The sequence below is a fragment of the Aotus nancymaae genome, unplaced genomic scaffold, assembly GCF_030222135.1.
Source record: "Aotus nancymaae isolate 86718 unplaced genomic scaffold, 86718_ANA_hifiasm-v0.15.2.pri h1tg000008l, whole genome shotgun sequence".
Taxonomy (NCBI): domain Eukaryota; kingdom Metazoa; phylum Chordata; class Mammalia; order Primates; family Aotidae; genus Aotus; species Aotus nancymaae.
The window spans coordinates 43,068,211-43,079,055 of NW_026988419.1; positions in this window are offsets into that span (position 1 = coordinate 43,068,211).

Genomic DNA, 10,845 nt, shown 5'->3' on the forward strand with positions numbered 1-10,845 from the left:
TGATGACTGATGCTTCTGTCTGGCCAGAAAAAACTAGTTGCAACCCTACCCATATTTGTCCATTTATTTCATCAAATTTTTGAAGAGTCTACTATCATTGTATTTTAGTTCCCCTTAAAGGCAGGTGTGGGACATTTAGCCCACAACAACAGAGTCCTTCTAGAACAGCATCCCTCTCCTCTACTGAAGCCAAGATACCTTTCTTCCCTGACTGCAGAGGAAAAAAATTACACATCTTTTCTCCCCAAAAGACCCAAAGCTTCTCCTCTATTATTACATTAGTTGGTTAGTCTCACCCAGGTCTCACCCAGTACGTCATTCAGCCTCCCAAAGGAGTAACATTTTCTTCCACTGTTCCCAGAAGAAGAGGGCAAAATAACAATTCAGAATATCTCTGGTACCTTCCCTCTGAAGTAACATATCAATTCTATTCCTACTTGTGTTCTATCAGACGTCACCCATTCATTGAGTTGAAGACTAGTACTACTGTGGGAACTATGGAGAGAGAAGAAGAGAGAAATAAATCATAATCTTCTCTCAAGGAACTCACAGTCTAATTGAGAGCAGAAAAATAAACAGTAAAAGTGAAGACTAATAAAATGTGACAAATAGCACCCAGTTGACACTTGTTCTGACAACTAAATGGATCTTTACACAAGGGGCTGTGGGAGAAGTGAGGAAAGTCACCTCAGCTGGACTGGGAGTTCACACGGACTTAAAGAGGAGGAGACATTAACAAAGTCTTTAGTAATGAATAAAAGTTTGATGGATAAGTAAGAAGCAATAAATGGGAAAGAAGAAGGGCATTCCAAAACCAAAGCAACCAAAACACACACACATGAATGCAGGCATGGAAGAGCAGGGTGTCTTCCAGGTCCTGTGAGTAGTTTAGAATGGCAGGAAAGATAGGGTCTTGGGCAGTGCGTGAGAGTCAGTGAGGCTATAGGGGTAGATGGACACCTTTGTATCTCTTGCATGTCTCCCTAAGGAGTTTGTGCTTGATACTGTCAGTGAAGGGAGCCAGTGAAACACGTTAAGGAGGGAGTAATACGGTTATGCGTAATTTTTCTTATCAAACTCACTTTAAATAAGGTGTGTTTTACTTTTCCGTGTGTGTGTGTGTGTAAAAGTCTCTTTTAAAATCAGGTGAAGTCTATGTATCACTTCTCAGAATAATGGTTTAAAATTCATTGTTTTAGAAAAGAAACCAATCATATCGAATTATAACTTATCAAAATATTTTAAGGTAGGATATAATAGAAGCTGACAGCATGAAAACTTATTAATAAAATAAATAACACCACCTAGTAGAAAGCACTATCATAACTTAAAAGTAGTGATAAGCACACATGAGATACCTGCAACAACTGCAATTTGATATTAGATATTTGAGATTTTTGTTGGTTACATGGACACAGATATTATGAATATTTCTCTCATTTCAAGCCTACGTTTAGAATGGAAAGATGCTGGTGCCTCTGATGCACTGAGCATTGGACTTCTAGAATGGAAAGATGTCAAACTTCAATTAAATATAAGTCAAAATAAAGATGTAATTTTTCCCATCCAATTCTCAGATCCTCTGAATTCTATATACTAGTATAAATGAAAGAGACTAGGGGTGGGAATGGGTACAAATGAATCCAATTAGAAATGGCTAGTCAAGGAGAGAAGTGATAAAGTTCTGAATGTTAATAGCCACCATTAGTTAAGCAGTTGTTATATTCCAAGCATTGTTCAAAGTGTTTTATATGGTCATCTTATCTGGAGAGGTAAGGCTATTATTACACGTATTTTATAGGCTAAAAAACAACAACAACAACAACAACAAATGAGAGAGAACTAAGAAACTTCATTCAGAATGGGAGCGGCCAGTATGGTTGACTAGAAGTAGCTAACGTGCATGACTCTTAATGAGAGGAACAGAAGAGGCAAGTAAAAACAGCATCTTCAACTGCAACATCCAGGTACTCAAATTGGGACTAATCAAGGAAACAACTTGACTCATGGAGAATGAATAAAAGCAAGAAAGGACGTTGAGCCACCCAGGAAAAACACAGAGCCAGGGGAACTTCCCCCACCCAGGGAAGCAGTGACTGAATGTGCGACCTCAGGAAATCTTGCTTCTCCCACAGATCTTGGCAACCCTAGGATTAGAAGGTCCCTTGTGAATCTACTCCACTGGGGCTTTCAGTATGACAAACAAAGCTATGTGGAGTCTTGGCAGAGCAGCCATTCAGGCAAGCATGCAGACCCTGGAGCCTTAAATACTTAGGCTTTCCAGCAAAAGTAGCTGCAGCTCTGGCAAAGTGGGAGTTTAGATCCCTGTACATACTCCTAGGAAAGAGGTGCAAATGAGGGGGGCTGAGCAGTGACAGTCTGCAGGCCCCACTTCCATGGCACCTCACAAGAGAAGACCCACTGGGTTAGAATTCCAGCCAGCCACTGCTAGCAGCCTTGTGTCTCCCTTAGAAGGAGCTTTTGGAGTTAGGGGTGGCCTGCCATCTTTGCTGTTTTGGTGCCTTAGCCATTCCAGCCTACAGGATTTAGAGAGTCTGAGCCCGGGACAGCACAGCAGCTCTACCAAAGCATGGCCAAACTGCTGCTTTAAGTGGGAGCCCAATCCCATTCCTCCTCACTGGGTGGGACCTCTCAACCAGGGCCTTCACCCATGCCTCAACCATGTTCTCTAGCTGATGGAGATTTGAAGTCCTCCTGGGAGGGTGCTCCCAGAGGAGGGGTGGGACCCCACCTTTGCTGTTTGGGTGACTGAAGTGATCCAGCCTTTGGACTTTGGGGTTTCCAAGCTGATCAGGGATAGAAGGGATCTCCCAGCACAGCACAACTGCTTCTTTCAGCGGGTCCCAATCCCATTCCTCCTCACTGGGTGGAAACTCCCAACAGGGGCCTCCAGCCACTCCTGCCAGTGTTCTCCAGCTGACAGAGATTTGCAACCTTTTCGGGAATAGCACTCCTAGAGGGAGGGGAGGGCCACCATGTTTGCTGTTTCAGTGACTTAGACTCCAGCCTTCGGGCTTTGGAGTGCCTGAAGCAACTGGGGGCTGAAGCAGAACCTTAGCACAGCACAGCTGCTGTACCAAATGTGACCTGACTGCTTTTGTAAGAGGGTCCTGGATCCTGTTTCTCCTCAGTGGGCGGGACCTACCAACCAGAATCTCCAGCCAACTCCTACAGGTGCCTTTGGGCCAGCAACAGGCCTGTACCTCCCTGGAAAGAAGCTCCCAGAGAAAGGGACAGGCTGCCATCTTGGCTGTTTCACAGCCTTCACTGGTGATACCTCCAGATACTGGAGATCTGAGGCAACTAGGGACTAGAGCAGGCCCCAAGCATACTGTATCACCCTAACAGAAAAGTGACCAGCCTGTTACATGGGTACCCATTCTCATATTTCCTCATCAGGTAGGTCCTCCAGGCCTGGGCCTCCAGCCACCCCCACCAGAGCTATCAAGCCAGTAGCAACTTGGCAGCTCCCTGGACAGAGCCTCTGGGGCAACTAACAGCCTCTCTGCAGTGGAGCTGCCCTTCTCACCCTTGGACTAATGAAGGAGCAAAGACCCTAAGTTCCTTATCCACACCTCAAACAAGCTGCCGTTAACCCAAGGAGAGGCCAGTCTATCTCCCATGGGTCACACACTGCTTATCACCAGACAGTAAACCCCTAGCTGGGGCCCACAGCACAAGGACACTCCATCCTGGGCTGATTGCAGTGAGTGATTGCTGACCTGCATCTCTTTGGGGTGGGACCCCCAGAAACAAGCAAATGACCCTCAGCCACAACCACTATTAAGATTCCTTCCTCTCTGTCTCCAAGTTGGGGAAGGAACATAAACACTGGGATCGCCCCAGAACTACAGTGGGCAGCTCAGGAGTGCCAAGTCATAATCTACAGTCAGCACTCAAGGGGGAGAGGAATTCACACTTTCAGAGCATTGAGGGAGAACACAGCTGCAACTGCGAAGAATCAGGGGAGCCACACAAGTGAGTAAGAGTCTACCAACTGACCAATAAGCCTAAGTGCCACTTGCTAGATCACACCTTAAATCTTCAACACCAAAAATACCTCACTAACACATCCCCTTCTGAAACCAGAGACAAGAAGTCAGCTTCAAATAAAGACACTGCACAAAGCCTTGGCTTGGTGAAAACATCCAGAAAAGAAGTCTATTGACTGTACTCAATCTACACTGCAGTTAAAGGAATGCCCACAAATGGAGAGGAAAAAGAACCAACATACAAACTCCAGTAATTCAAATGAACAGAGTGTTGTATATCCTCCAAATGATTGCACAAGTTCTCCAACAAGAGTTCTTAACCAGGCTGAACTGGCTGGAATGACAGAAATAGAATTCAGAATATGGATAGGAACAAAGCTCACTGAGATTTAAGAGGATGGTAAAACCCAATCCAAGGTTTTTTTTTATTTCCAAGGAAAATAAAAATCACAATGAAGGATAAAACAACCAGGATAAAAGAGAACCTAATGGGTCTGACAGAGCTAAATAATATAATATAAGAATTTCACAATGTAGTCACAGGTATTAACAGCAGAATCAACTAAGCTGAAGAAAGACTCTCAGAACCTGAAAACTAGTTGTCTGAAATAAGACAGACAAAAATAAAGAAAAAAAGAATAAAAAGGAATGAACAAAGCCTCTAAGAAGTGTGAAATTATGTAAAGAGGCCAAAGCTATGAATCACTGGTATCCCTGAAAGGGAGGGGGAGAAAGCAAATAAGCTGAAAAAGATATTTCAGGATGTTGTGCATGAAAACTTCTGCAACCTTGCTAAAGAGGCCAATAGTCAAATTCAGAAAATACAGAGAACTTGTGCAAGATTCTATACAAGAAGATCATCCCCAAGACACATAATCATCAGATTTTTCAAGGTCAAAATGAAAGAAAGAATGTTAAAGGCAGCTAGAAAGAAAGGGCAGGTCACCTACCTGCCTGATTAAGCAAGGGAACCTATCAAGCTAACACCAGACTTCTCAGCTAAAACCCTGAAAGCTAGAAGAGATTGGGGCCTATATTCAACATTCCTAAAGAAAAAAATCTTTAACCACAAATTTCATTTCCAGCCAAACTAAGCTTTCTAAGTGAAGGAGAAATAAGATCCTTTTCAGAGAAGCAAATGTTGAGGGACTTCATTACTACCAGACCTCCCTTACAAGAAATCTTGAAAGAAGCATAAATATAGAAAACAAAGATCACTACCAGCTAATACAATAACACACTTATAAACACAGACCAGTGTGAAACACACAGACCAGTGTCACACACACAGACCAGTGTGTAAAGCAATCATACAAAGTAGTCTAGGGAAGAAGAGATAAAGGTCTGAACATTAATAGCCACCATTAATTAAGCACTTGTTATAGTCTATGCATTGTTCAAATTCATAGCACTAAATGACCACATCAAAAAGTAAGAAAGATCTCAAATTAACAATTTAATTTCACAACTGAAAGAATTAGAGAAGCAGGAACAAATCAACCCCAAAGCTAGCAGAAAATGAGAAATAACAAAAATCAGAGCTGAATTGAAAGTAAATCGAGACACAAAAAACCACTCGAAACATCAACAAATCCAGGAGTTGGTTTTTTGAAAAAAATTAACAAAATAGGCCACTAGCTAGACTAATAAACAAGAGAAAAGATCCAAATAAATGCAATTGGAAATGATGATGGAAATGTTACCACTGGCCCCACAGAAACAAAAACAACCATCAGAAACTACTACAAATACCTCTATGCACACAAACTAGAAAACCTAGAAGAGATGGATAAATTCCTGGACACATATACCCTTCCAAGACTGAGCCATGAAGCAATTGATTCCCTGAACAGACCAATAACAAGCTCAAACGTTAAATCAGTAATAAATATCTTACCAAATAAAAAAAGCCTGGGGCCTAATTGATTCTCAGCCAAATTCTACCTGATATACAAAGAAAAGCTGGTACCATTCCTAAGAAACTGTTCTGAAAAATTGAGGAGGAGGGACTCCTTCTCAACTCATTCTATGAGGCCAGCATCAACTTGATACCAAAACCTGGCAGAGGCACGATAAAAAAAAGAAAACTTCAGGCCAATATCTTTGATGAACACTGATGTCAAAATCCTTAAAAAAACAAAAACAAAAACAAAAACTTGCAAACCGAATCCAGCAGCACATCAAATAGCTAATCCACCATAATCAAGTAGGCTTTATCCCCAGAATACAAGGTTGGTTTAATGTATGCAAATCAATAAATGTAATTCATCACATAAACAGAACTAAAGACAAAAGCCACATGATTACTCTCAATAGATGCAAAAAAGGCTTTCAATAAAATTCAGCACCCTTTCAACATAAAAACTCTCAATAAATTAGGTATTAAAGGAATATACCTCAAAAGAATAAGAGCCATCTATGACAAAACCACAGCCAGCATTATACTGAATAGGCAAAAGCTGGAAGTATTGCCCTTGAAATCAACACAAGACAAGGATGCCCTCTCTCACCACTCCTATTCAACATAGTATTGAAAGTCCTAGCCAGAGCAATCATGCAAGAGAAAGAAACAAAGGGCATTCAAATAGGAAAAAAGAACATCAAGCTATCACTGTGTGTAGATGACATAATTCTATATTTAGAAAGTCCCATAGTCTTAGCCCAAAAGCTCTTCCAGTTGATAAACAACTTCAACGAATTTGCAGAATACAAAAATCAATGTACAAAAATCACTAGCATTCCTATACACCAACAACAGTCAAACTGAGGGCCAAATCAGAAAGGCAATCCCATTGCCAATTGCCACAAAAAGAATAAAAGATTTAGGAATACAGCTAGCCAGAAAGATGAAGGAGTGCTACAATGAGAATTACAAAACACAGATGAAATCAGAGAAGACATAAACAAATAAAAACAAATCTCATGTTCATGGATAGGAAGAATCAGTATCATTAAAATGACTATACTGCCAAAAGCTATTTACAGATTCAATGCTACTCCTATTAAAGTACCAATGACATTCTTCACAGAACTAGAAAAAAAAATTAATTCATATGAAATCAAAAAAGAGACCAAATAGCCAAGACAATCCTAACCAAAAAGAGCAAAATGAGAGGCACCACTTCACCTGACTTCAAACTATATACCACAGGGCTACAGTAACCAAAACAGCATGGTACTGATTCAAAGACAAGCACATAGACAAATGGAACAGAATAGAGAGCCCAGAAATAAGGCCACATATCTACAGCCATCTGATCTACAACAAAGCTGACAAAAACAAGCAATGGGGAAAAGACTACCTATTCAATACATGTTGCTGGAATAACTGGCTAGCCATATGCAGAATACTGAAGCTGGACCCCTTCCTTAAACCATATACAAAAATCAATTCAAAATGGATTAAAGACTTAAACGTAAAACTCAAAACTATAAAAACCCTGAAAGACAACCTAGGCAATACCATCCTAGACATAAAAACAGGCAATGATTTCGTGACAAAGGCACCAAAAGCAATTGCAACGAAAGCAAAAATTGACAAGTGGGATCTAACTAAACTTAAAAGCTTCTGCACAGCAAAGGAAACTATCAACAAACAGACAACCTACAGAATGGGAGAAAGTATTTGCAAACTATGCATCTGACAAAGGTCTAATATCCAGCATGTATAAGAAACTTAAACAAATTTACGAGAGAAAAATAATCCCATCAAAAAGTGGGCAAAGGACATGAACAGACACTTCTCCAAAGAACACACACATGCAGCCAACAAGCATATGAAAAAAAGCTCAGTATTACTGATCATCAGAGAAACACAAATCAAAACCACAGTGAGATACCGTCTCACACCAGTAAGAATAGCTATCACTAAAACGTCAAATAACAGATGCTGGCAAGGTTGTGGAGGAAAAGGAACATTTATATACCATTGGTGGGAGTGTAAATTGGTTCAACCATTGTGGAAAGCAGTATAGCAATTCCTCTAAGAACTAAAAGCACAACTACCACCTGACACGACAGTCCCATTACTGGATATGTACCCAGATGCATATAAATCTTTCTACCATAAAGACACATGCATGCAAATTTTCACTGCAGCACCATTCACAATAGCAAAAACACAAAATTAACCTAAATTCCCATCAATAACAGACTGGCTAAAGAAAATGTGGTACATATATACCATGGAATACTATGTGACCATAAAAAGGAACAAGATCTCGTTTTTTGCAGGAACATGGATGGAGCTGGAGGCTATTTTTTTTTTTTTTTTTTTTTTTTTGAGATGTAGTTTCACTATTGTTACCCAGGCTGGAGTGCAATGGCGCGATCTCGGCTCACCGCAACCTCTGCATCCTGGGTTCAGGCAATTCTCCTGCCTCAGCCTCCCGAGTGGAGCTGGAGGCTATTATCCTTAGCAAACTAACACAGGAACAGAAAAACAAATGCCACATGTTCACTTTTAAGTGGGAGCTAAATAATAAGAACTTATGAACACAAAGAAGGAAACAACAGACACTGGGGTCTATTTGAGGGGAAAGGGTTGGAGGAGGGAGAGGAGCAGAAAAGGTAACTGTTTGGTACTTGGCTTAATATGTGGGTGGTAAAATAATATATACAACAAACCCCTATGACACATGTTTACAATGTAACGAACCTTCACATGCACCCCCAAACTTAAAAGTTAAAAAAAACTTTATTCAATGTAGCTAATGTAAACCAAATTTCAAATGTAGGTAGTTTGACTTCAGAAATTAATAGTTTCCCACTATTGGGGCAGTAGCAATAGTCCTAAAAGAATGTATTCGAAGCATGTAGAAGATAGAATGAGGCTGGGCATGGTGACTCACACCTGTTATCCCAGCACTTTGGGAGGCCGAGGCGGGTGGATCACCTGAGGTCAAGAGTTTGAGAACAGCCTGGCCAACATGGTGAAGCCCCATCTCTACTAAAAATACAAAAATCAGCCAGGGGTGGTGGTGCACACCTGTAATCCCAGCTATTTGGGAGGCTGAGGCAGGAGAATTGCTTGAACCTGGGAGGCAGAGGTTGCAGTGAGCCGAGATCAAGATCATGCCACTGCACTCCAGGGTACAGAGCAAGACTCTCTAGAAAAAAAAAAAATAAGAAGAAGAATTGGGAAGATGGAAGACTCCACAAATAAACCCAGGTGAAGTAGAAGATTTCTTTAAAATATCTGCCGCCCAGTGTTTTCCTTTTTTGGCAGTTCTTCCCTCTCCTCTCCTGGTAGACTTTTGGTCATTAAGGGTAAGCCATGGGGCTGAAGCTTACTTCCCCTGGAAAGGGAGAAAAAGCACCACCTAGGATATTGGGATATAATATGATTTTTTTTTTCCTGGGTTGGAGAAAGTGAGAGGGAGTGAGAAAGTGAAGGATGTTATGAGTGCTCTTGATCCCCATTGGGAGATCAGACTTGACTGAGGGAGGGAGTTAGAGAAGAAAAACCCAAACTCTGAGCAAATCAAAGAATACTGAGGATGGTCCCCCGATTCCTGTGTAGTGTGGAGAGTCAGAAAGCTCTATGAGAATTCCTCTGCTTATATCTAATATGGCACCAGAGTGATTGAGTAGCAATGACTAAGAACGCCTCGACTAAGGGCATCTACACTGGATCCTGAACTCTCCAGATGGTTTCTGAGAAAATATCTAAGAGCCACAAGGTGTCCAAGAGGATACAGCCTGTTGAACAGGCTGCTGGATTGGCTGCTAGGTTTAGATGTAGATTACAGGGTACAGGGACCTCATAACTAGGGGGAATAGCATGGTTATCAACATCAGGTGCCAGCACAATGCTTCCAAAAATGAGGTGAAACCAGCGATATTTCAGTAGCTACCCCTACAGGACACTCAGTCAGCAGGGAACCCAGCTAAATTAAAGCAGATGCATCAAGACAAGAATAGAATGCCCTTAAAATTAAACAAAACAAACCATCTCAATAAGAAGCCTGTGAGGGCCACATAACCCTTCTCCAGTGCCAGCACGTCCTGCTCCAAATTATCTTAAAAGCAGAATGGGAGTGGAGGGACACTTTAGATACTTCATATGAGTGGAATCATACAGTATTTGTCTGAAAAAAGAAACCTAAATTTTTAATTGCAGAAACATGTAACTTTGATCAGAAAGCTCAAGCATTTTCCATCATTAGAGGGAGTAGAGTTTTAGCAAAATGAGCTCAGTTAAAGAAAATAAAGCTACATCTCTTCAATCCTAGTCTGTGACTATTATAATTGAATCCCAGTACACGTGGGATCATACCATGCCTCCTAAGGAAGAAAAGAATCATTAGTCTCTGCAGCTTACTCTGGCTTAAGAGCAACATGGGTATCAGCTGAGTTTTATCTCTTGCAAAGCCAACATGGCTCCACAGTGGTTTTCTCAGTCCTTTTAAACTGTTCTTACCTCCCATATTACTAGTTGCAGGTACTCCTACCCTAGCTATGGAGTCTATACTCTAAATATGTCTCAGACCATAGTATTTAGGAAGTAAGTTGTCTCTGTTTTCTCTCCTTGAAAGTCTCAATACTTTGAAAATTTAAAGTCCAAATAAAAGGACATCCCCTGCTAAACTCTGCATAGCATTTCTTTCACAAATTTTTGGCCCTGGCCTCAGGTTGACCTAGATCTTTAATATAACATTCGTAATAACTCTATAATGCAGATATAGGCTGTGTCTAAATTCTTAGACATCCTAGACAGGTTCTGGATGACTATGGCATTTGGTGGAAATAAATATTACTGTGGAACTGTGTCCATTACCTATTCTGGGTAGTTACGGCAAAGAATCAGATCAAGTCTTAGAAAGCCCCAATA